Source organism: Staurois parvus, unplaced genomic scaffold (genome assembly GCF_062004578.1).
Source record: "Staurois parvus isolate SC_StPar_1 unplaced genomic scaffold, SC_StPar_1.0 ptg000321l, whole genome shotgun sequence".
Classification (NCBI taxonomy): domain Eukaryota; kingdom Metazoa; phylum Chordata; class Amphibia; order Anura; family Ranidae; genus Staurois; species Staurois parvus.
In genome coordinates, this window is record NW_028318117.1 from 1100822 (window position 1) to 1128138 (window position 27317).

At 42.2% G+C, this 27317-nt stretch overlaps 1 protein-coding gene across 2 annotated transcripts in view; it reads right to left on the reverse strand.

The window, feature by feature from the left end:
- Nucleotides 1-27317, reverse strand: part of CUX1 (cut like homeobox 1) — a 459567-nt gene that overhangs the window by 310420 nt on the left and 121830 nt on the right. The gene's annotated exons all lie outside the window — the stretch shown is intronic.

Sequence of the window (27317 nt, forward strand, 5' to 3'; positions counted from 1 at the left end):
AGTTTAGTAAATATGTTTGCACTCACTGTACATAAGTAGAAAGGTGTAATGGCCCAAACTGTGGTATTCACAAAAGCCTTAGACCCAGCACTGCACAAAACCTCAACTGATGGATCAACTTGTGTACAATCAGGGTGCCAAAAAATGGATCAAAATTCCCCCAGTCCGTGCTGAACCAGCCGAATTTGCGATCCATGTATAGCGGCTTAAAGGACTAGTTCACTAAAGAATAACGTGACTATTTTCACTGTTCATCTTGGATAGAGCAAGGGAGGGGGGGTTATAAACCATGTCAGATTTCTTTTCACCATATGTGTCCCATTGCGGCAATTTCCCTTCACATCCTGTCCACAGCCAAACAGGAAGTGAGAGGAAACCTCTGCAAATTAGGGGAATCTCCTGGGAACCCTCAGATCACTAGAACTGGTGTCCGTATTGGAAGATTTCCTCTCTATTACTTTTCTGGGGACAACTCAAAACTTAGGATTTTCTTTTACTTTCACTTTCAATAATAATGGTAAACAGGACAAATAGAGTGGATGAATCTCCCTAACAGGGGCACAGACAGCAATAAAAATGGAAAGGTGTTCTAATCCTTCTCTACTCTAAAACAAAAAAAGTTTTTCCTTTAGTGTTACTTTAAGTATCTTTTGGCCAAACTTTTTTTTTTTTTTTTTTTAGTTTTGGAGTAAATAGTGTGAGGAATGGATAGAGCCACTGTATTTTGTTGCTGGTTGATGCTGGAGATGTTACCTCATTTCCTGTCTAGGTGACATCACCATACACAGGGACAGAATGGCAATAAAACAGGTTTTATTACTAGGAAGGGATATAGCTATATTATTATTATTATTATACAGTGTTTATATAGCGCCAAAAAGTTTGCTCAGCGCTATACACTATATATTTGTATTGTCTTTGTCCAATTGGAGAGATTTCCTCTTTTGTCAACATTATCACTAGGACCAGGACAGAAAATTATATAAAATCACCCCAAGGGGACGCACAAAAAATGTACAGATTTGTCACAGTTACCTACTATATCTAAAATGATTTGGGCTAAAGATACACTGTATATTTTTGAAGGTATCATGAAACACAGGTGGAAGGAAAGAAAATTACTTGATTTCCCCATCAACACAGTTAGTTAAGCTCTTTCGCAGTGCCATTGTGCTTTGCTGCCAGGGAGCCTTCCCTGCTGGTAGAACACAATGATAATGATTAGTGTTGCTGGCTATAGCTGGTGGCACCAGTTTTGAGACATCTTTGCCCCAGTGCCCAGGGCAAAAATGCCAAACTGTGCTCCCCACTGTTTATGATGTGCAAGAGGATCTGCTTAGGGGGGTACCGCACCTCCTGTCAGCTCTTTCCTTATTTCTCCCAGTGCTGGGCTGACAAAAGTAGTGTTGCTGCTGTCACTAGTCCTGTCAACCTTGTAAAAGTAAAGAACGTAGCACAAGGTGTCTCTATCCCTGCAACAGACCGCTGCTCCCAGGGCAGCCGCCCCTCCTGACCACCCCTTGTCCCAGCCCTGGGTGGCACTAATCGTTTGGAAAAAATGAGACAGGCTGGTTGTATAGAAGTCAATTTGGAGATCGACTTCTATACAACCATGGTGCCCATACTTGGACTGAAATTCAGCTGGTCCCTGCTGAACCGGCTGAAATTCAATCCATGTATATGACTGGCTTAAAAGTTTAGTAAATATGTTTGCTCTCACTATACATAAATATAAAGGTGTAAAGGCCCAAACTGTGGTATTCACAAAAGCCTTAGACCCAGCACTGCACAAAACCTCAATTGATGGATCAGCCATGGTGCCAATAAATGGATCGAAATTCACTCAGTCCGTGCTGAAGCAGCCGAATCTGCGATCCATGTATAACGTGCCTATTTTCATTGTTCTGCAGTTTTGTTTTTTAATTGAAAACAGTGTTTAAATGTACAGATTAGCTATGTGGCTGATTATCCCTTTTTAAGGTATTGCAGGGGTAAAGCTCAATTATAAAAAAAATTGTCCCATAGGTTATGATCTCTATAAATACTGTTATTTCTTACCTGGTATTAAAAAAAGAGAAATATGACCAAAGCTGGTCTGGTCATACCTCTCATGTGAGTCACAGGAGTGCACTTACTTATTACCCAGAATTAGAGAGCTATAGCCTACTGTCTGCTGATGTCACAGAGCCGCCCCAGTCTCTGAATGTATCCTGACAAAAATGTTGGGATCCACCTAAATGCTGCTGGCTCAGCCTGTTAGCGAGTTTCTGAATACTGGAGGGACACAGCAAAGAGTGGTGACTGACAGTAACCATTCTTTGCTCAGAGTGGACCCAAGAACGTGGCGATCAGCGAAGCTTCAGCCATAGAGGCATGTATGTTTGTCTTTTTTTCTGATGTGCCCAAGGAGGAGAGCAGAAAAAGAATCCAAAGATATTCACTAGTTATACAATCAATTCATGTGTAAAAATAACAATTTCACACCTAGGCGAGATTTTGGTATGTGCAATGAATGTTTTAAAGAGAAAATTATCATCTGATAAAATAATGCATGCAGTTAAAATACTTCATACAGCTTACTGAATTGAATTAAAGCATGATAAACTGATTACTAATATTGTAAAAGGATTACGCGACTTTTAGTACAGTTATCCTTTAAAGAGACACCATCACATTGCTCATTCATTTGCTGCAGTGTCAGAAGCTTACAGGGAGTGGCAACGTCACCCCTCTATCATGTGACACTGCTTGGGCCCAGCAACTGGCTGCTAGGCCTGAACATTGCATCATAGAAAGAGAGTTTTACATAGAGAGTATCACTGAAATGCAACAAACTATGGAAAAAAAAAAAAAAGGAAAACAAGTATTTTATTAAAAAAGGCAGTTGTTTATAATACTTGGTGCTTCAGCAAACTAAATGTCATTTAGTTGGGGGCTTACATCTACTTTAATAAAAAATACAAAATTATACGCATTAGGTCAGTCAGGTGTGTATGACGGAGTCATTTTTGCCTTGCTGCACTATGTTAAGAAACAAGCAACTTTAAGAAAAGGTCTTTTACAACAACTGGCCGCAAATGACCTCTCTTCTGGTGGCTTCTCTCCTAACAAAGTAAAACATTGTACGGTCAGACTGGCTAATTGCCCTGATATCTGAGAATGTATAAGCATGTTGTCCGCTAATACAAAAAAATGTGGACTTAAGAAAGCACCTTTTTTGGTCACAGACACTTCCAGATGTTTAGAGTTCACTTTGTAAGTGATCCTTTCACACTTTATTATTATTTTTACTGATCCTTCTGAGTCATCAATACTTCTTCCCAACACTTAAAATAGACATAATTAAAACAGTTTGCTAAAAGTGATATTGTAAAAGGTGACAAAATACTAATCAGCGTATTGAAAGCTGAACCTTGGGCAAGCCTCTAAATTTGCAGTTTAAAGGCATAAAAAAAACAACTGAAGCCAACAAACCTGGCTGCCTTGGACAGATGATATGCTACCAAATAATAAATATAGTAATGATAATCTTCTGGTGCTTTACAATGTGGAATTGAAGAGAGGGGGGCACATTCTGTATTCCAAGAGGAGGACAGGGGCCAGGTATAGCTATTGTTTATTATAAGTCAACTTAAATGTGTATGTCAGTGTGCAAGAAAATAAAACAAACACATCTCTACAATACATGCAATTTGCCATGTTTATCCCTTTAAAACGATAAAGGCATTTTTTTTTTCATTTTAAAATAACATACATGTCTATACATACCTGCTGAGTACAGTGTTTTTGCACAGAGCAGCCCCAATCCTCTTCTCTGGTCCCCTGCCAGCACTCCTAGTCCTTCCCTCCTGCTGAGTGCCCCTAAAGCAAGCAGCTTGCTATGGGGGCACCCAAGCAGGCTCACTCCAGAGCCACTGCTCTGTGTTTCCATTCACAAACAGAACAGAAATGAATGACCTTTTGCGAGTAGAAATGAAAAATTCCAGTTGGTCTACCAGAAAGTGAGCACCCAACCCCGTTTGGTCTGGGAACACAATTCATCGTTGCCTCTACTCCAATCACTCTGTTCTCCCCAGCTAAACAATGCTGCTGCCTTGACTCCCAGGAGGCTGCCCATACATTGTGCATAGGGAAAAGGCTCTCGGGAGGTAATTGTGCTCCCACCAGCTGCCCCTACAAGAATTTTATAAGCCTGGTGATGATGTCACAGGGAGTCATAAAAACGGTTTCTCACTACAGGAAAAGGGTAAAGAAAAAAAAAATTATGCTGGGACAAGCTATAGAGGGCAAGAGGGAGGCTTGGGGTTGAATGGTAAATAGGGTTCAGGTGATGTCTGGACAAACACTTTAGCAAGCAACCCCGTGTTGAAAGTAGAACTTTACCCATAACAATTAGTGGACACAAACCCAACATAACTTACAAAATTCCTGATAAATCTAAAAGATAATAAAGCACTGTGTGTAAATGTGTAAATGAGGTCTTGGGGCCCATTCATGTGGCCTGTACAGTGTAAATCAGCTGTGTGTAGGCAGCCTATATTATGCTCTGGGGATGCAGGAGCTGTCATAATTTGACAGGCATGTGGGTGCAGTGGTGCTGTCCCAAACATTTGGGGCCAATTACCCACACCTGTCATAATTAGGACCTGTGGCTGCATTTATACAGCCGCTGCGTCCTCATGGCTCCACCCACACAAACCACTCATTCACATTGTATGGACCACAGAACCCGTGTGAATGAGCCCCTCATTTTACGCTTTTTTATTTTTTACCTTTTTAAAGAATTTATCATTTTAATTTAGTTATATTTTATACAATTTTATAATTTTTTTTACAGAACTATTGGGGGGCTCTGTTGAAATATCGGGGGTCTAAACAAACCCTTGATGTCTCACTTTTGAGACCCAGAAAGTGATTGAGGACACAGTCCTGAATCTCTATCTCTGCAGCCTCAGTGGCACTGAATGAACAGGAAGAGCTGTGCACAGTTATCCTGTTCATTCACAAACTGAAGCATAGTAAACACAGTTCACCGTGATTCAGTTATGAAAGGACACAATGAGTGATTGGTACCAATCATTCACTGTTTTCATTCAGAAAAGGAAGGGTTAGTAAATGACAGGAAGAGGAGCACACAGGGGAGTTCAAGCAGCAGAAGGAAGGGGATCCTGCCTGGACAGGAAAGATGGCTTCTCCTTCTCTCCTTCCCACCAAGTTTCAGCTGCTGCGGGGGTGAGGACTACAGGGGATTGTCTCCAGTAAATGACCAAGGAAGAATGTCACCAGCACATTGAGGATCACTAATATGGGTCCAGAAGTTTTAATGAACGATCACATAGTTACAGCAAGGCAACGTTTCGGAGTCTTGCAGGACCCCTTCATCAGGCATCAGTGCGTTCCAGCCGCAGAAACTGGAACTGCAAGCACTTGTGTGAACTATGACATTGACAACCATGTAGCCTACTTTCTCTGCGTTTTGGATGCAGAGGCAAAGTAACTGAAACGCATGTGGTGTGAACTGGCCCTCAACCTGCTTCCTTTCTGTTCTTTTTTCTTCACAGTTCATCTCTGCAACCCTGTCCGCCCATTGGCTTGTGTGGCGCCGGCGTCATGTGTTTACATGACACCGGCGACCTGCTTCTGCCTCGTCCTGCCCAGCGTTGACAACATGGGTTTCCATGATAACGGCGGCTGGTGCAGGAATGACTTTGAGCACATGCGTGATTAGTAAACTCAGATGGTGCATGAGCAGGAGACATGCATCGCCATGACACTGTCAGCCACTTCACCAATAGGACCAATTGTCCTCATTGCAGCTCACTTGACAATAGGAGATACACCCCCACATCTCTAGGCTACAGCTTTTATCTTCTGTCAGGGACATATATGCTGCTGATCGTTGTTTCCAGAACCCAGCACTGCTTTCAGCTGACACTTTATTACAATCTGGGGAGGACTATGATACACGTGTGACCACAATGTTTATATCCCCGAGAATGCAGGTTATGCACATCTGAATATTGTTTTATGGTTTATTTATTTTTGCAGTTTATAATGTTTCTGTTTACATTGATTTGAATGCATTTTTGGAGGGAACATGGCATCATTTTACTTCACTCTGATTGGTGGATGTTTTTCTTAAATATTTCTCCAGTTTCTGTCACAATTTGTCACATGCCTGATGAAGGGGTCCTGCGAGACTCCGAAACGTTGCCTTGCTGTAACTATGTGATTGTTCATTAAAACTTTTGTACCCATATTGGTGATCCTCAGTGTGCTGGTGACATTCTGCCTTGCTGATTCTGTCCGACTCCAGCCGACGGTCGCTGCAGTACCCACTTACACACACAGCCTTTTTTAACGCAGGAACGTGTGCGTTTGGATTGTACACTTGTTTCCAGTAAATGTCACTCCTCGTGTTCAGGTTTCCCTTCTTCCTGTTTGTCAGTTGCCTGGACGACTCTGTTACAGTGATGGGCCCTGGCCACATACATGGGAACCAGTGGTACCTCCTTATTGGCAACTCTATAAGCAGTGCTGACTTCCCATATATAAACAATTAAAAGTATATCTAAACTCACTAGTTTTGGACTAGTTTGTAGTCACTGTTCTAGCTTTTATTTTAGGCTTCTCTTTATTTTTATCTGATCTTACAAGTAACATACTTTCTGTTCTAATACTGATACTGTATGCCAGTGCTGGCCAATAAGAATTGCTTGGAACGATCCTGGAAGCACTGCAGAAAGAAGAGGAAGAAGAGCAGGGTTTTCAAATCCCTGGACTGCTTCACCAGCTGCATGGCCACTGACAGCTTATCACCCACTGAGGTAAGTACAGCGGGGACTAAGGGTGGGTAGGGTGTATGGTGCTAGTTCACCTTTTCATTTTTTCTGAAAAGGTGGACTTGCACTTTAAGAGGATGACCAGGTAGACAAATATTATTACTCTTTTTCCTTTACAGGGTACTGCTGGGTAAATTTGTTTTACCTAACAGAGTTCCTTTAACCACTTCCAGTCCAGACAATTTTACCCCCTTCCTGACCAGGGCAATTTTCAGCGCTTTCTTTGAGACAGATAAAACTTTATTTTGGTGGTATTTATTCACCGCTGGGATTTTTTATTTTTTTGCTATGTAAATGGAAATGTCCAAAATTTTGAAAAAAAGTGTTTTTCTTATAAAATTTAGCAAATAAATAATATTTCATCATAAATCTTGGCCAAAATTTATTCCGTTATCTTTTTAGTAAAAAAAAAAAAAAATAAGCCAAATTAGTTTATAACCAAAAATTATAATTTTTAAACTTTTTTTTTACAATTTTTATTTTTTTTTTATATTACTGTATTTTTCGCTCTAAAAGACGCACCTGACCATAAGACGCACCTAGGTTTTAGAGGCAGAAAACAGGAAAAAAAAATTCTGAACTAATGGACTGCAGACAGTACAGGGGATGACCAGAGACTGCGGACAGCACAGGGATGACCAGAGACTGCGGACAGCACAGGGATGACCAGAGACTGCGGACAGCACAGGGATGACCAGAGACTGCGGACAGTACAGGGATGACCAGAGACTGCGGACAGCACAGGGATGACCAGAGACTGCGGACAGTACAGATGACTGCTGACCTTTGGGGAGGTGGGGAGCAGGTACCTGAATTTGACAGGTACCCGCTCTTACTTCCGCAGAGTTTTTGTTTGATCTTACCTGTTCCTCGATCCAGCCGCGCGCTGTCTTCCCGGCTTCTGTAATGGCGCTCGGCATGACAGCCGGGTGCCCAGTGCGCATAAGCGAGAAGCACTTGCGCTTTGTGATTGGTCCAGCGGCTTCTGGGATCTGTCATGTGTCCCAGGTACCGCCTTACCATTCACAAAAAGCACCGCTTCTTGCGCATGCGCACTTGGCACCCGGCTGTCATGCCCAGTGCCCACACTACAGAAGCCGGAAGACAGCACGCCGCTGGATAGAGGAACAGGTAAGATCAAAGAAGAGCGGGTACCTGTCAAATTCAGGTACCCGCTCCCCACCTCCCCAAAGGTCAGCAGTCATCTCCATAAGGTCCCGCTGTACAGCTGAGCGGCCGGCCCTGTATTCTGACACGGCCGCGGTGGAAATACCGGACTGGCCGCTCCATATGACGCACTGACATTTTCCCCCCTTTTTTGGGGGGAAAAAGGTGCGTCTTATGGAGCGAAAAATACGGTATTTATTTATTTTTACATACTGTCACCCTAGCAGTACAGTGTGACCATGGTGACACTGTACTACTTTTGGGGGGTGATGAAGATTTTTTTTTTTACGCTGATTGCTTTTACACTTATATAGGATGTAAAAGCAATCATTTCTCTTTCTCTCTGTCTGCATTCTTGCAGCCATTGAGAACTACTGAGTGAGCTGTGATTGGTCACAGCTTGTCGCATGGTACAAGGCTGTTGTGAATAGCCTTGTACCATGTGACCTCTGTGATCATTCACAGATTTCACACGTAGTAAGCAATGATGTCAGAAGTGACATCTTGCTTACTACTTCGCATGTGATCACTGATTGGCCAATGATCGGGACCTCGTACAGAGGTCCCGTCTGACGATCGGCATTTCACTGTGTCCGGAGGACACAGCGGGCACTGGATCGCGGTGCTGCGCGCTCCCGGGAGCGTGCACAAGCAGGGTGCAGGGAGGCCGTTTATAAATGGCCACCCGACCCTGCAGTGCCACTGTCCTGCCGTTTATATACAACGGCCAGTCGGGAAGTGGTTAAGTAACACTCCATGTGCAGCAGTGTTGGGATGTTGGTTAAAGATGAGTAAATATAATAGTCCTTTCATCCATTCATCCTTTACTTCCTTTACATATACCACCATGACAGCACCCAAAACTGCACAAGTCATTCTGGTACCTTTCTGTCATAGTGAGTATGCCTCATTTGAATATCATTAACTAGAATTGCATTGTACAGTGAAAACACTGGGCCCCGTTTGCCTGTCTGTCAAAAAAGAAAAAGAAAAAACAGGTACTTTCCAAAATCTAAGTGCTAGAGTGATATATTTAGCTCGACCAGAACACATTTTTTACCTAGCAATCTGACATAAAACAGAAGCCAAAAGATATACATTATATATAATACAACACACTCTATATAATATGTAATATATTACAGATTATATATTTTAAGTCATATATGCAATGAAGCGGGTAAATGGTTTAGAATGTGGAAAAGGAAAAGAAAATAATAATCAGGCTGTTGTTCATAAGGGAAGCCTCTAAACTGGATCGGATTCTCTGCAATTGAAGGTGAAAGTATTTCAAAGCCAGTTCTATATATACTTCAAGCAATTTGTTACTCTGAAAAACCATCTGTTTCTCGGTATAACAATTCTCAGAGGGCAAATTACAGCTAGTGTTCAACATAAAACATCAATTTAAACCATCAGCTATTCATAATTTCAATTCTTTATTGGAATCCAAGGGCATAAATGTCAGAGTACCCAGCAATAATTCTTTTATTAACCGTGCTATTCATCTGCACATTAAATAAAGAGTAGATGCCCAGTAAATAGCACTAACCTTTTACCGACAGCTGACCTGCAAGACAAACTCAAATTGTAGGAAACAAGCTGAGAAATTCAGATGTCAGCCGCCACAATAGCTGAATTACACAGCTAAATACTTTCATATTCCATCCAAATATTCTACAAGTCAGTGTCATCTTCATATCACTTGTCAACACTAGGCTGCATTTGCAATATTCAAAATGACAGCAATTTGGAAATGTCTGCCTGTTATTGCTCATTTTATTTACCATTTCACAAACCAAACTAACGGCACATAGTGAGAGTGCCAGTAAGAATATAAACCAAAATGTGATTTAAAGTGCAACTCCACCTTTGGTGGACTTACATTGCAACATATTGCGCTCCCAGTTCCCCTCTGCAAACCTTACTCTCATCTGACCTGCATCAAGCCAGATATCATCTTCGCCACTTTTCAACATCTTCTGAGCCAGGCTCATACACCCTCAGTACTTTTCCATTTAGGCCTAGAGAGTTCATTCTCCATGCACCAGTGGATCACAAGCTCTCCATAGGATTGAATAGAAAGTGCACAGCACATGCGCAGGCCTGGCTCAGAAGGTTTTAGACAAATTACTTGCCAGCCTCAAGGGTGATATTTCAGTGGATTGGAACTTGCAGTAAGGGGGGGGGGGGGGGGGGGAAACCACAAAATATAATTGTAGGTGGACAAAAAGTACAGTTACACTTTAAGTAAATGGCAGATGTTCCATAGACCACATGTTCTAATGATATGTGTTAGGGCCTGTGTCAATTGGCTTTTGTTCATGTCAAGCGGGATTCGCATTACCATGCAAGTCTACAGGAATGTAAAACCCACTTGAAGCAGATCAAATGCAGATCAGAAGGAGACTCACTGCAGATTGAATGCACCTGTCAAAACTCAAATGGATGTCAAGAAGGGCCATAGTGGTACTAATAGAATTGAGATTACAGCAGCCTGGGCAAATTGGCCAACAACCTCATATCCGTGGGTGCCCAAAGACGGGGCTGGCTAGCTGCTGATGGGGAAACCAGTAAATGGGCAGGCTAGAAAACGTGTCCTAAGTGCTATTTTACCCTCAATATGCCAGCACTAGCAACCTCTTCCTCTCTGCCATACTCATTCTGTGTGAAAACCAGCAGTAGTTGCCTTTCCTGAGCTGAGCTACTCCAAAAATCAAGACATCTAAAGCATTGGTCAAAGAGGAAAATACTTATGTGAAAAGCTTCAGATGGTATGATGAGGTAAAATTATATGACTGTATAACTGGTACAAGACCATGAGATGATACAGTACACCACTTCCTTTGGTCATGCCCAGGGGCGGACTGACAACTCATGGGGCCCCCGGGCAATAGGGGATCATGGGGCCCCTGTGTCCTTGCCCAAACTCAAAAAAGCCTATGAAAAAGGTACCAGGGGCATCTCATGGGGCCCCCTACTGACCCCGGGCCCTCGGGCAGTGCCCGAGTTTCCAAATGGTCAGTCCGCCCCTGGTCATGCCATTAAATTTCATGTTTAAAACATTAACATTTTCCTTTCATATTGGCCTTATAAACCTTTGCATACCATAATGAGTGCTTTTGATGTTGTATTACTCCTTGTTGCCTCGTTACCAGAGCATCATGAGGCCTGGATGGAGCTATTTGTTTACAGCCAGCCCTAGACCAATGTCAGACTTACAAATTTGTAGTTGGCAACAACTCACCTCCAACAGCATCCCTTTGAGGGTAATGGCAAGGTAGAAAATCACCCAAGGGCAACTGTAGGCTACAACAGCAGTTGGCAGCTTAGAGGGGCAAGACGAAGATTCCCTATGTCTCATTAGTGCAGCCTTTCTCAACCTTTTCAACACAGAGGAACCCTTGAAATCACTTACTGGCCTTAGGGAACCCCTGCTAAAAATTGCTATATCTACAACTCATGATACACTAGTGTGATGGTCAATAGGAAGAATTCTCCTTACATTTGTGCTTATTGGAAGAATTACACTCTTACAGATCGCTAAAATATCATTCTTGGCAGTTGGAACTATCTGAGAAGAAGAGCTTGTTCATTGCTCAAGGAACTCCTACCAACCTCTGGAGGAAACCTAGTCGAGAAACCCTGGATTGGTGGCTTGATATATTGCAAGCCATTTCTCTATATACTTTTCCTTACAGAGACCAACTCACCAGATGACTCATTTAAACAAAAAAATTGCCATAAGATTATATGTGCATTTAAAGTACAGCCAAACTGAACTGAGAACTGAGCAATCAGCAGTCTTTAATCAGTCAAGTTCTTATTCTTCGAGCCAATGGGGGACGAATGCTGCATTCATCTAGGCAAGTATGATTTCTACAAAAAAAAAAAAAAAAAAACCCATACTTCTCTTTTAATATATTTTCAGCATGTCATTTACTTATAAAAGCCTCCCTTGTGTAAACATCCGAAAACTCCAATGCTGCAGCTGAGCCCCACCATCTTAGATGCCAGCAGCCCCAGCAGACTCAGAGCTGCCACTTGAATGACACACATTAACAGTGGTTCTTAACCTATTTTGAGACATGGACCCCTTTAGGAATCTGATGAAAGCTATGGACCCCCCTCACCAGACACATTCATGTAACCACAACTTTGCATGCAATGAATATATGTAATTTATTTTATTGAAATTTGATAGCCTCAGACATATATGACATCATACATAAAGTCTGAAAAAAATAAAGAATCTTAACAAAAACCTCACTCATTTTCATGCAAAAAGCAATGACCATTCATTACAAAAATGAAATACAATAATCTTGTGCAAATAAAACAAAATTTTAATTCTGCTCAAATTACTACTACTAGAAAATGAGAATTAATACTCGCTATTGTGGAGTGGCACAAGATGGCGGAGAATAATAATAAAAATTTAAATCATAAACATGGGCCAACAACAAATCAAGAGATGCACAGCGTCTCTTTAATTCCTTTCAAGGGCTATGACATAAAAGGGGAGAGGATGTACTAAGGAAATGACTTGTCCTAGACACATCTTCTAGCAAGTTCAAAGGCATACTGCAAGTGAAAAAAAATATATTTTTGGGAAGAAAAAACACTGCAAGAAAATACTTGATTTTACCTGCTTTTTAGGGTTGGTGACAGAGTAGTTAATAAGACTTTGTCCCTTTTCCCTGAATGGGCATAATGAGAAAAATACATAAATTCAGTGATAGAGATTCCTTCTTCTGCAGAATAAAAGGATGAAACGTTTTAAGTAATTTGTAAAATAATCTTAAAACAAGAGCAATGTGTGATAGATTATGCTGTTTTTACTGCAACAATGCCTGTTTCTAACAACATTTTAATGCTGCTCAGCTGAAGAACATCTAAAAAGTCCTTGCACGGGTCACAGAACACTTGCGTGTGATGAAATGCCATAAAAAGGAAAATTGCACAAATGTGACTGTTCAGCTTTTATCCATAGCTGTCGGTGATATTTAACAGTCTGAAATTCATTAAGAATTTAAATAGTCATCTAATTCCATGCTAATATATTTTATCAGCACATCCATTTTCCATTGTAAGTGCATACACAACACTTTTCTAATGATGATAGGGACGTGGAATCGAATGAGAGGAACATTTTAAACTCTGTGTTATCTCCATTGCCTTTCATAAACTAATAGGCATGAGGGGCCTCTAAACACAATCTTATCAGCTCTGCTAATATAACCAAAATGGCCTCTTGCCCAAGAAACTATGAATGATAAGCCTTGGGCTCTAATTGGAAAACATTCAGCAAAGAATATAAACATATATGCAATTAAAACAGCCACCCAGATAAATTACAAAAACCTAAAAGCATATGTAAACCCAATCACTAAAACCCTCATGTAATCTTTGAAAGGTTAACAGAATTTCAAAAGCAATTTCAGTATTATGAAATCTGTAGCTTTTGGTAAAATAATACTGTACATAGCAGTGATCCTGCTATAAATATCCTTGTTCAGGCACGTCCAGTTATAGGGTGACAACGCTCTATCCCTGTATCCCAATAGTGCTCCGATGTTGTCACCCTGTGAAATGAGCTTACAATTACTTCAACAAGAGGTTCCTTCAATAGACATCATGCTGGCGTGATCCACTGTTGTCACCATCAGGAAACCCACTCTAAGAAATGCCATGCAGCCATCACTGAAGTGCACGAGGATAGGGATGAGCTCAGGTGTGTTCTGAACCTGCCTGAGCTATCCCGCCAGGAAGCTGCCAAAGTGGACAGTCAATCAAAGGTGGCAGAGGCATTCTCCACCCTGTAGCCGCATGTATGCAAGGGGAGTGAATAAATGCAGCTGCGGGAGTGAGGAATGCCTCCATCTATGATTAGCTGTTGGCTTTGGCTGCTTCCACGTGGGGTAGCTCAGGTGGGTTTGGACTTGTGTCTGTACCTACCTAAACTCATCACTACATGCAGACATCGAGGGTCTGCAAAGAAGCTGCAGAAGATAAACGACACAAGAAATTAAAAGGTAAAAACAAGCATTTTATGAAAAAAAAGAAATGGACAATACACAGTACTTTAGAAAACAAAATTGTTCAATTACATACAAAAGTATCAAGTAGGTAGAAAAAAAAAAAATTATGCTGGCCCTATGGCTTCAAAAGTCATAAAAAAGTGAAAGGATTAAAACATTAGTACCACTGTGTGGTTACTCCATTGTTTCCACACAGATGAGCAGTTCTGAATCAGGAACAAATCAAACTCTACTCCCTTTAACCATGTCAACGAATCAACCATTGCGATGCAATGGTGGGTGGGGGGGTAAGCATAGGCAAAGAATGACCTCAGAGATCTTAATGCTGGGGTGAATAACTGAACAAATCATTCTGGGTGTTAGGTTTAAAAAGGTCAGTTACTTTACACACTGGCAACCCTCCCAAATTCAGAGACAGTTCTGGCTCATGGGCAAATATCTGACTGTGAGTGATGGACCGTGAGGCATCTGTTCATTCTTGAACGCAGATGATGTGCTACTGAGATACTCTCACAGGCTCAGCTGATGGGTTTTAGCATCACACAAGTGATGAAAGTTCTATGTACCTACATGTATGTAGAGGCATCAAGTTTGGAAAGCTGGAAGCACGTCCTCCCCCCCACCCCCCTCATTTGGTGCCTGATGCAGACCTTGTTCCTTTCCTGGCTATCTCACTGCAATATCATCCCTTGACACCTGGCCTCGTTAAAGAGGTATACCTATTGGCCCATGGGGGTGACATAAAAAAATAAAATGTTTTACAATTGTTTTTTTCATGATATCATCGATTTCAAACTTTGGGTTCATGGTCAGATGACATATGGCCCCCCCCCACACACACACACACAAAAAAAGAGCACAAAGATGACTCAGTCTTAGGTTGCTTTCACACTGCTGCGCGTGATTCTATTTGACTCTTCACACCACTGCGCTACGGGTGCAGTGCGCCTTGAAAAGGCCTGCATGCTGCATCTTCGGTGTGGTGGTCAAATTCCAAAATGTAGCTCCCCATTAAAAGGTATGGATGTGTCAAAACCGCACAGCGTTTGCGGTTTTTTGGTACCCTTTTTAAGTCACATGTCCATTTTTCACAGGTTCAGGGAAACCAAAACTGCACCAGAAATGTATCAAAAACGCATATGCCTTTTTACGTTTTTGTTACAGAGCAGTGTGAAAGCAGCCTTAGGTAAGTGATCTACTGGTACTTCTTTTTCAGGGCCGTTTTCTAAAAACATTTCTGCTCAGAGTTTTACTTGAAGTAAAGAATATAAATAACTAACATTAGCAACATATTCCCTCCAGTTTTCATAAGTAAGCCCCACTGTAAAATGCCTAGTTATTGGACCTAAAGGGGTTCTAACATTTGCAAGGTAAAGTCTGCATAACTGGATGCAACGGGTTTTTGCATTGCAGGGAATTCGAGATCTAATGCCGGCCATAGACGGTTCGAAAATCGGCCGATTTTTCGACCAAAAGAAAATTCGTCCGATTTTCACACTGTTAGTGGGTTAATTGGTGGGTTAATTGGTCGGACAGTTTTCGGTTTTTTTGCACTTTGAGATTATCGGTCATGTTGGAAAATTCGCGGCCGATTTGGAAAAACGGCCGATTTTCCCGGCAATAATGGCCAAATCGGCCGATCGTTTTATTGATAAAAAATCTGCGCGTGAGCCGTGACCTGCAAGAGACAGAAGTTTGGCTGTTATATGGGGTGAACTTTATGATTTAGTCGGGCCGATTTTTTTTAATCGGGCCAATTTTTTTTAATCGTTGGTAGTAACGTTGGCTAAACGAACGACCGATTTTTCGTTTATCATTCAAAAAATCGGCCGATGTTCAACCCGTCTATGGTCTGCATAACTGTCTGCTTTCCAAAAGGGAAGGCAGTTAAGCACAATAAAGCCTCATGCACACAAGACGTTTTAAAAACGCTCCTCCTCTTGGCAGCAATGTTTTGAAAGGCCAGATGCTTGTCAAAGTGTGTAATGCTTTTCCAAGTATTTAGGTGCGTTTACAAGCGTCAAGCGCTTGGGAGTTAATTTATTTGGCCACAATAATAATTTTTTCTGCCCATTAGAATGAATTACAGCTCAAGCGCTAAACGCACCTAATGTTAACATGCATTTAGATGGTTTACACTTTTCAAGCATTTTTTTCTGCTAAAAAACATTGCTGCTCCTGGACGCACTGGTCCTGGGTTTTTTTCGCCTGCTGGTAAACGCTACTGCTGCTAAAAGCTTCTAAGGCCCCTTTCACTCGGGCTTTCCGTTTTTTTCATCAGTTCAGACATGTTTTTTCCAAGAAAAAAACAGATCAGTTCACATCAGTTTTTTATCAGTTTACATCAGTTTTTCATCAGTTCACACCTGCTTACATCCGTTTTTTGTCCGTTTACAACTGTTTTTCATCCGTTTACATCTGTCTTTTGTCTGTTACGGTTTTTTTAAAACGGAAGAAAAATAGAGTTTTTTTCTGCTCAAAAAAACATATGTTAACAGATGCGACATTAACGGATGTAAACAGATGAGCATCCGTTTACATCCGCTAGTCCATAGAAATTCATGGGTGTCCCTTTTTCATCCATAAACAGACAGATGAAAAACGGACATATGGAACATCCGTGTGAACAGGGCTTAAAAGTCTATGTGTGCATGAACACACAGAATAAGATGTAGGGCTGTTTGGAAGCAGTAAAAAAATGCCTAACGCCCCTAAATATTGCTGCAAAAAACCCTGTGTGCATGAGACCTTAAAATGAACACAGGTGCATTTTGAATCCCAACCTCACACTAGCTTAGAAACAAAAACACAGCCACCTACCACATGTAAAAAAGTTTTTTCCGGCGTATAAGACGACTTTTTAACCCATGAAAATCTTCTCAAAAGTCGGGGGTCGTCTTATACGCCAGTATACAGCATGCTGACGCTTCCAAGCCGGTGTCAGGGCGCCACTTTTTAGGGGGGCGGCGCGGTGCCGCTGCCCCCTTCCCCCCCTTCCAATGGAAGGGACACTAAGTGCAGGGGCGGGCAGGGGGCTGCTGTTTCTTACCTGGCTCCAGTCCCAGTCCCACGACGATCCAGTCCAGGAAGCGCGGCTGCTCCTTCATTCAGTTCGGCCACTCCCTCACTCGATGTTGCGTGGCCGCTCGGCTCCGCCTCCTCACCGGTGATTGGGCACCAGAACTGTAGCTCAGGAAAGGCACACAGGTGGCCAATCGCCTGCGAGGAGGCGGAGCCAAGCGGCCCCGTGAACATCGAGTGTGGGAGGTAAGTGTGCCGTGCAGATGGTGCTGCTGCAACCACGTATGCTGGCTGCAGCAGCACCATGCTGGAACAGGGGTCAGCAAGTGTCATTGGTGTCAGTGGGAGGAATAGTGCCCCATCATTGGTGTCACTGATACTAATGATGGGACATTATTCCTCCCACTGACACCAACGATGGAGCACTATTCCTCCCCCCACTGACACCAACGATGGGGCACTATCCCCCCCCCCCCACTGACACCAATGATGGGGCACTATTCCTCCTCCCCACTGACACCGATAGGGGACTATTCCTCCCCCCCCCACTGACACCAACGATGGGGCACTATTCCTCCCCCCCCCACTGACACCAACGATGGGGCACTATTCCTCCCCCCCACTGACACCAACAATGGGGCACTATTCCTCCCCCGCCACTGACACCAACGATGGGGCACTATTCCTCCCCCGCCACTGACACCAACCATGGGGCACTATTCCACCCCCCCCCCACTGACACCAGTGATGGAACACTATTCCTTCCCCCACTGACACCAATGATGGGGTACTATTCCTCCCACTGACACCAATGACCGGGGCACTATTCCTCCCACTGACACCAATGACGGGGCACGATTCCCCCCACTGACACCAAAGATGGGGCACTATTCCCCCCCACTGATACCAATGATGGGGCACTATTCCTCCCACTGATACCAATGATGAGGCACAATTCCTCCCACTGACACCAATGATGGGGTGTTATTCCTCCCACTCACACCAATGATGGGGTGCTATTCCTCCCACTGACACCAATGATGGGGCATGATTCCTCGCTCGGACACCAATGATGGGGTACTATTCCTCCCACTGACACCAATGATGGGACACTATTCCTCCCACTGACACCAATGATGGGGCACGATTCTTCCCACTGACACCAATGATGGGGCACGATTCTTCCCACTGACACCAATGATGGGGCACTATTTCTCCCACTGACACTGATGGAGTACTATTCCTCCCACTTACACTAATGATGGGACACTATTCCTCACACACTGACAATAATGATGGGGCACCATCATTGGTGTCAGTGGGAGGAATAGTGTCCCATCATTGGTGTCAGTGGGAGGAATAGTGCCCCATCATTGGTGTCAGTGGGAGGAATAGTGCCCCATCATTGGTGCCAGAACAAGGAGTCGTGCCCCATCATTGGTGTCAGTGGGAGGAATAGCACCCCATCATTGGAATACCATACTGAAATACCATACCATATTGAAATCAAATCTGATGTTTTTTTAATTTTTATTTGGTGTGCGTTGGAAGAGGGGTAGTCTTATACGGCGAGTATAGCCCAAACCCTATATTTTAACAGGAAAAGTAGGGGGTCGTCTTATACGCCCAGTCATCTTATACGCCGGAAAATACGGTACACTGCTGTTGGCAGCTCGTTTGTTAGCAGGGCCTTAGGGCTCATGTACACTGCAGTTGATAAACTCACATTTAGGAGCTTTTCTGCGTTTTTTTCAGCAGTAAACGCATTTAAACGTGGCTAAACATGGCTAACCGCATTTATAGGCTTTTGCAATTTTGTTTTTAATTCTTCCATTTCCAGATGCTGTACAGAGCCTTTTTTAACCATGAAAAATGCATGCAAAGCTTTTTCCGGTACTCAAATGGACCTGGTACACCATACTTTGAGGTTTTGCATGAAAGAAAATATGTTAGACACTGCTGTAATAATTTCTGCACAGACATGAGCTGGAACACATCCAAACACCGCAAGAAAAAAAACAAAAAGACAGCTAATCTCAACAAATACTGCTCTCCCTGCTTCTGCTCTCTCTATTTCTCTCAAAATGTCTGAAATAGTTAATTTTTTACTGTTTTTCACTGCATTCTGGGCATTTTGGAAGGTCTCCTGAGGTTATCTTTAAAAAATGCTTCTAAACGAAATGCTCATAAACACGGTATGCAAACACGGCTAAACAGACGTTTTTTAACCTACGTTTTCCAGCAGTCAGTTTCCATCGTTCAGAAGTGTCCCGTGTACATGGAGCCTTAGGCTTGGCTTCAGTAAAAGGCCAGGACATCATTACAGCACTGACAATAGGCCTTACCCTGTCTAAGGAGCATCCATAGTCTTGGATGGATAAATGAGATCACCAGGGGTTGTCACACAAAAAAACGTGACATTGAACCAGTGGGGGTAATTTATCAGTTCATTACTGTCAGCGAAGATTCCAGAAATACTGAACATGTAACCAGTAATCTATAACCTGCATGGCTACCTTATCTCTCAGTAAACACAACCCAGTAAGCAGAAGGAATGGTTTCAAGTGGTGCAGGAGATCTTATGTGTCTGTACAATACATTTATTATTTACAGCGCTCATTTTGTGATATTCAGTTTTCTTTGTACTCAAGAAGAATACAAATGTAACAATCTGTACATAGCTCTTCAGGAAGACAATACAGGCGCATATAAGTAGTAAAGCTGGCTGATCTCATTAGCTACAGCTTACTTCAGAAGCGCACTACGCGCAGGAGACAGCCAGCGGAAGTTTGCTCAACCTTCACACTGAAAGATGAGGTGAGCTAATTATGGATGTTCTTGATGTCTAACAGGCAAACCATTGTCACTGTACTGGTTAGGTTATCCGGTGGCTGACATTTCATTCTGTAAAACTCCTTGCTTGAAAATGAAGTTTCTTATAAAAGGTTCACATTGATGCATTTTTTTATGTGGACTTGCAGCTGTAAACAAACACAGTGTGTTTTGTGTGTATATACAGTATAGAATATATATATAAATATACACAATGTACACACAGTATATGTAGGTGTGTGTGTAAAAATATATAAAACAGTACACGGGGCATCCGCAGCACACATTCAAGCAAGGAAAAAAAAAAAACCCTAACTGGTCGGTTTCAACTAATCAGGTTAAATTGCATAATATTTATTTATTTATTTCAGGTACTTGTATAGTGCTGTCAATTTTACGCAGCGCTTTACATATATATTGTACATTCACATCAGTCCCTAACCCTCAAGGGGTGTCCAATCGAAGGTCCCTAACTCACATTCATACATACACATACTAGGGCCAATTTAGACAGGGGCCAATTAACCTACCAGCATGTCTTTGGAGTGTGGGAGGAAACCGGAGTACCTGGAGGAAACCCACACAGGCACAGGGAGAACATGCAAATTCCAGGCAGGTGGTGCTGTGGTTGGGATTCAAACCAACGACCCTAGTACTGCTAGGCGGAAGTGCTAACCATTTAGCCACTGTGCTGCCATATATATATATATATATATATATATATATATATATAGAGAGAGAGAGAGAGAGAGAGAGAGAGAGAGAGAGAGAGAGAGAGAGAGAGAGAGAGAGAGAGAGAGAGAGAGAGAGAGAGAGAGAGAGAGAGAGAGAGAGAGAGAGAGAGAGAGAGAAATAAAATACATACGTGCATGTAACGCCCAAATCGTGGCCACTTCTGGAGTGATATATTTGCCCTCCCTTACAATGTTAAGAGTTAACTGCTTGTTTATGTGTAGGGGACTTGGTAAAGCACATTAACTTACCCACTCCTCTGTGCTGCTAGACTAGTCTGCACAGCCTATCTTTCCCTATCCTTCAAAGTTCTCTGACATCAAGACCGATGCAGGAACCATAGCCATGCACTGTACATGAGGGCACTGAGGAACAGCCCACCACCAGAGCACTGGGGAGCACCAGCTGCCAGGGCAGCAGAGGATCGGGTAAGTAAAAGTGCTTTTAGGTCCCCTAGATAGAAACAAGCTGTTAATCCTTGCAGTGTGGGCCATTACAAGAGAGGGTTTCTAGGTTACCTGGAGTTTAATGCTGAATACAAGGTTATATACTATTTAATAGAGCTTTTTTTTAAAAAAGGAGGATACATGCTTTCATGTACAACAATGTCATTATTTGGTTGGATAGCTCTTAGAAGCAACAGCTTTGCACCTTTCTAACACAGAATGCACACCGGTCTTAAGTCTTACCCAGGCGTTTTCCATGGGATTTGGCTCCAGGCAGTTACTTGGCCATAAAATAATATTAAAATGATGGAATGAAAAAGCATTATCCTGCAAGAAAATTCATCTTTATTTTTACTAACATTGATTTTCAAACAATTTTTTCAAATGGCAGTAGGACCGCACAAGGTCTGCTAGTGCCCTGTTTATAGTCTCAAGAAGGTTTTAAATTGTCTACAATCACTAAACAGTTAAAACAAAAGACTATTAGCTCATTAAACAGCATCCCTATTGGTCACTTTGGCATTCTATCAGTCCTTTCACTAAAAAGCAATGTTTTGTTTGGCAATACCCTGTTATGTTGAACAGTTTGGAATATAGTATATTAAATTATACATCATCTGATGCAGCATGCAGTTAGAATAAAATGATGTATAACAATACTATTGGTTTAAAGTGATGTTACCCCAATTTTCATATTCTTGATATGCGTTTGTTGTACCATGTACTTATGTTCTCTTTGTATTGGTTCCTTTGTGTGAAACCCCAGTTGTCCCAGCCAGACCCCCTGCTTTCCTATTAAAAACTGACCACACTAGGCATGGAAGCTCATCCATCTTTGTGTGGTCAGTTTTCTGACAGTGCGGTCTCTGACTGTAAAGATCTTGAAAAAGAGGTGCTGTAGCATGAAGCTGACCACAGAACACCAATTGTTTGACTATAAAGTGGAACTTCACCCTCTCAGTCAACATTAATCCATTTCCAATCCTTGCTAGCTTTAGTAAATAGATAGGAAAATATGTCATATTTACTTGTTTTAAACTTTTCTTTTTTTTTTATTGTCTGGTTTACATGCCATACATTACAGGAGTCTTCAGGATTGGTTTTCTCAGCTAAGCACACCCTCCTGCCTGCATGCCTTAGCTAAGGGCAGATTGATTCCGGGAAGTAAATGCTACAAGAATCATATGGTCTTGCTCAAGATGGCAACATGCAGCAATGCTGGGGGGTGTTTTCAACAGGATTTCTCAGCAAAATAAAAGTATGGAGCCATAGTTGGATGGGTGAGTTTGCTTTGAATAGCAACAAGGAATTAAACAGCGTTTTTGGTTTGTGGTGCTCAGATGCAGTGAAGTTCTGCTTTAAGGGGGGATTTTGGAGCCCACTTTAAATTGATTGTCTAAAAAGCATTTAAAATCTAAACAATTCTTTCTTATGGAAAATGGCCTCATCAATGAGTGTCTTTGTGTGTCATTTGTGTCTACATAGGTATGTTGGGGCAGCAGCCATCTTCGCTCATTATTTAGGGGTCTGCTCTTCCTGGGTATACCACTCTGATCCTCTCATCTCCCTGCAAGTCTACTACACAGAAGCAATCTCTGCAGTCTCTAATGCCACAAAACCCCCACAATGCTCCTGGTAGCCACAGACCATGTGACCTTTGCCCAGGTTTTAGGTCACATGTTGGCGTTAGAAGCAATGACTTTTTTTCATGACAAGGTGCTGTTTGCTGAAAGCAGTAACGGAGGATTGGTAGGTGTGAATTTTAGTGACAGGTCCACATTAAGTTATTCAATATGAAGATGTCCCCAACAAGTAACACTGTATAAACTTTCTGTCCTGTAAATATGTCGTCAGATGCACAGTTCGCTTTAATAACTAATTACTTACAAAAAAGAAAACCTCTTTTTATGTGCTGTATACTAGTGCTAGTCGTGACCAGTGCTCAATTCCCATGATGTCATAATGCTTGGAGCCAGAAGATTAGCTAACACGCCATGCAATTGGCAACACTAGAAAAGGCCCAGTCATCCCTCCACAGTCATCTAGACGGCTAGGACTTTGGGACTAATTTTACTGCGACTAATCCTCACCCTTCAATTAAGCCAGTCTACAAAGAGTTTTGACGTGAATATAAATTATTTTTAAAAGCTTCTTGATCGTGTTTCTTTTTACTTAGCATCACGTTGTGACTGTAATAAACAAAAGCAGAAAAAATAACAATGTCGCTGTATAGTAAACGCATTGTGCAGCTGTGGACGCCTGGAACACATTTCTGGCTGGCGACACATTGAAGGATCAAGAATGCTATTCAATGCAAAGCAAACACTTGCAGCAAGTATAAATGGGGTCTTGTATAAAGGACTTTGGAAGCTGAGGTTTTCTCAATATACTGCCCAGATTTTCAGGATTTCCCAATTTGAGTGCATCTGTCAGCCATTTGACCCCCGAATCTTCAGATAAAAGTTAATGCAGCAATAAGTTCATATGCTAAGAATGTGACAGGAAACGTGATATGTTAACGGATATTAACCTAACTGAACAGAACCTGACAGACATAAAAACTGGGGATCCACTGATAATCGCTTTGATCGGCGAGTACAAGTACTTCCCAATAGAGTACCGATACTTTGCCGTGCAATTTGCATTAATACAACATGTATGGTCGCAAATTGCACTGCAAGGAATAGCATGCTATTTGAAAAGAAATGCGATTGGTCATGTTGCTGACCAAGCAAAAGCCATCTAGTCCGTACTGTCATCCCTGCAAGGAGAGGAGAGAAAGCCACTTCACAGGTCTGGGGACTTGAAAATCCCCACGGCTTTCTCATTCCCAGACCTGTGAAGTGTCTTTCTCACCTTTCCTTGCACGGATGACCGTACATTCTAGACAGCTTCTGATTGGTCATTACCGTGACAGTGCTGACCAATCAAAAGCTGTCTAGCCCGCACAGTCATCCCTGCAAGGAGAGGAGAGAATGCCACTTCACAGGTCTGGGGATTTGAAATCCCTATGGCTTTTTCTCCTTTCCTTGCAGAGATGAACAAAGGGACTAGACGGCTTCTGATTGGTCATCACCGTGACAGTGTTGACCAATCAAAAGCCATCTAGCCTGTACTATCATCCCTGTGAGGAGAGAAAGCCGTGGGGATATCAAATCCCCAGCTTTTCCTTCTGTAACAGCATGGGATCGGTGCCGGTAGGTTTCTGTGTAAACTATGACAAGCCTGGGTTTACACAGGAGCGGTGGGGAACCTGCATACAGTTTGGACAGAAATGGCACCGCATTCCTGTTTAAATCGCATGCTATTCTTTGCGGTGCAATCTGCATCCATGCATTTTGTACTGACGCAAATTGAACCGAAAAGTATAGGTTGCAGGTATTGGGAGCATTTTCACGAATACGAGTACTTGTGAAAATACTCGATATTGGCACCGATACCAATGTTGGTGCATCCCTAATAAAAACATATATAGTAACATTGTGTTGCAAAAAAGCAAAACTCCAATCAAACAGCTAAATACACATTTAAAATGTGAAAACACAAACCTGTCTGTTCAGCTTGTCTTGCATTTCAGGTATCCCTGCCAGACAGCATAGCCAGATTCTGGACCCATTATGAAGGGTACACAAGTGTTAATCAATGTAGCTTGGTCCGTCACCCTCACCAGACTGTAAACATGTTCATTGAAAGCAACGGTGCTCTGACTGGCTGCCCCACTGTTGTGCATGGGAGTACAGGAGTTAGCTCTATGTCATTTCTTTATGTTCAGGAATACATAACTGTAATAAGGGCTGGTTCACACTAGATGCAGTCCAGTGCGCTTTTTTTCTGCATCTAAAATGCATGCACAGTGTTTTCCATGTATTCCAATGGCCCTAGTTCACACCAGTGCAGTCAGTTCCAGTCAGTTTCTGGTGCAGAAAAAAAAAAAAAGTAGAACATACTGCATTTTTTTCTGCACAGCACTGTACTGGAACATGGCAAACTGCATCAAAACTGTACCGGAACTGGTGTGAACTGTAAGCAAAAACGTATCCAGAATGTATCAGGAGTGCATTTTTGTCGTGTGAACTGGCCCTGAGGGCTAGTTCACACTAGATGCAGTTCAGTGCACTTTTGTTCTGCATCAAAAAATGCATGCAGTGTTTTCCATGTATTCCAATGGCCCTAGTTCACACTAGTGCAGTCAGTTTCAGATGCAGAAAACAAAAGTAGAACATGCAGCATTTTTTCTACACAGAACCATACTGGAACATAGCAAACTGCATTAAAACTGCACTGGAACTGCATGTGGTGTGAACTGTGAGCAAAAACGTATCTGGAAAGCATCCGGAGTGCATTTTTGTAGTGTGAACTGACCCTAACACTTGTATTTTTAACATACATCTGCAGTTCAGCTTTAAAGGACCAGTAACAGTAAACCAAAAGCTAGAATTTTTATTACATTTGCTGTATAGGACATGTTGTTTGAGCTGACTGTATCCGTATTCGTGCATTTGCGACAGAAACAATTGAGTACTGTCCGTGATACTTTTTTTTATTTGCAGTACTGCTTAGACCTTGAAGAAGGGGACATTCCCTGAAAGCTTGTCCTCAAAATTGTATGTTAGTGCAAATAAAAAAAGTATCACGTCAGTACTCAATTGTTTCTGTATAGGACATAAAATATTGCATAATACACCCTAACAGGTTAAAGGATGTTTGCTATACAGTATAGCAGTCTACAGATTTGGACCGGCTTTATTAATATCGATAACATTTGGCAAAAGCAATAGTAGTTCCCTGCAGAGGACAGCGTATGCTCACTCCTCCAGTAGCCCATGTTCTCCTCCATTCCCACTGTTCTAGCATTGCAGCCTCTAGCAGAATCTTCAGTATTTGACACTTCCACTATTTTTCTAAATCCTGTGCCCCGATGCAAGTTGTGGTTCCAACCTCTGACCTCCTATATTAATGTTGTGTCCACTAATGACATAGGGGCTGGAGAAAGAAACCACAGCATGTATCAGGGACACAAAGCATCCAGCACTCCCATGATAGCCAATCAGCTTCTAACTTCAGCTTATTCAATTAACCTTTGACAAAAAAAACAAAAATAGAAGCTGATTAGTTTCTATGCACATCTGCACCAGATTTTGTACTCTCCGGTTTTAGTAAATCAACCCCACTGCCTCTATGGAGGAATAGTGTTGTCACCCTACAGCAGGACAACAGAACACCCCCTCCCGTCCTCTGCTCCATAACAGGTAACATTTTGGTTGTTTCAACAGCTACTTTTTGCACAAACCAAACAGATACAACTAAACACTTTCAAATGTAGACAAACATAAAAAAGTACTGCTCTAAGGCTACTTTCACACTGAGGAGGTTTTCAAGTGTTTTTGCGTTAAAAAAAGCATCTGAAAAGCTCAAGAAAAATGCTTCCCTATCTTTGTGAATATATATCTATGTATGTTTTCACACGGAGGCGTTGTGCTTGCAATGCGGTGTAAAAACTCCTGCTTGCAGCATCTTTTGGGCATGTTTGGTGAGTTAAAAAAAAAAACAATGCCCCAAAAAGGCCTCTTCCCATTGAAATCAATTGAAATAGCCTGAAAGAACGACTAAAAAAAAAGCCTAAAAAACACCTCGAAAAAATGCCTCTGAGCAGTGCTTTTGGTTCAGTTTTTTAGGTCACGTGTCCTTTAAAAACACTCAGAAAGCACGGCAAAAGTGTGGTAAAAACGCCTATGTGTTTGTGCAGGGGATCAGTGTGAAAGTAGCTTAATGCTACTAGCATGGATATCAGCCAACATGACCTGCAATGAACTGCTGCAGAACATAGAAAACAGATAGTCAGGCTACAATGTGCTACAGAAAAATGGCAACCAATAGCACTTAGGACGCAGACTCACTGGGGTTTATTTACTAAAGCTGGAGAGTGCAAAATCAGACTCCCTTCTGCATAGAAACCAATCAGCTTCCAGGTTTCATTGCCAAAGCTTCATTGAACAAGCTGAGGTTAGAAGCTGATTGGTTTCTATGCAGAAGGGAGTCTGATTTTGCACTCTCCAGCTTTAGTAAATAAACCCCACTGTGACCAAAACTGAGCCAAGTAGTGTAAGATGGCTTCAGCTCAGCTCTTCACCAGCAGGAGAGGTACTTTCAGACAATTTTCACTCCCTAGTAGAATTATTCATTTGGCCTCAATGATTACATTGGTTGTAAACCCTTACATATACCCAGTGCAGTGA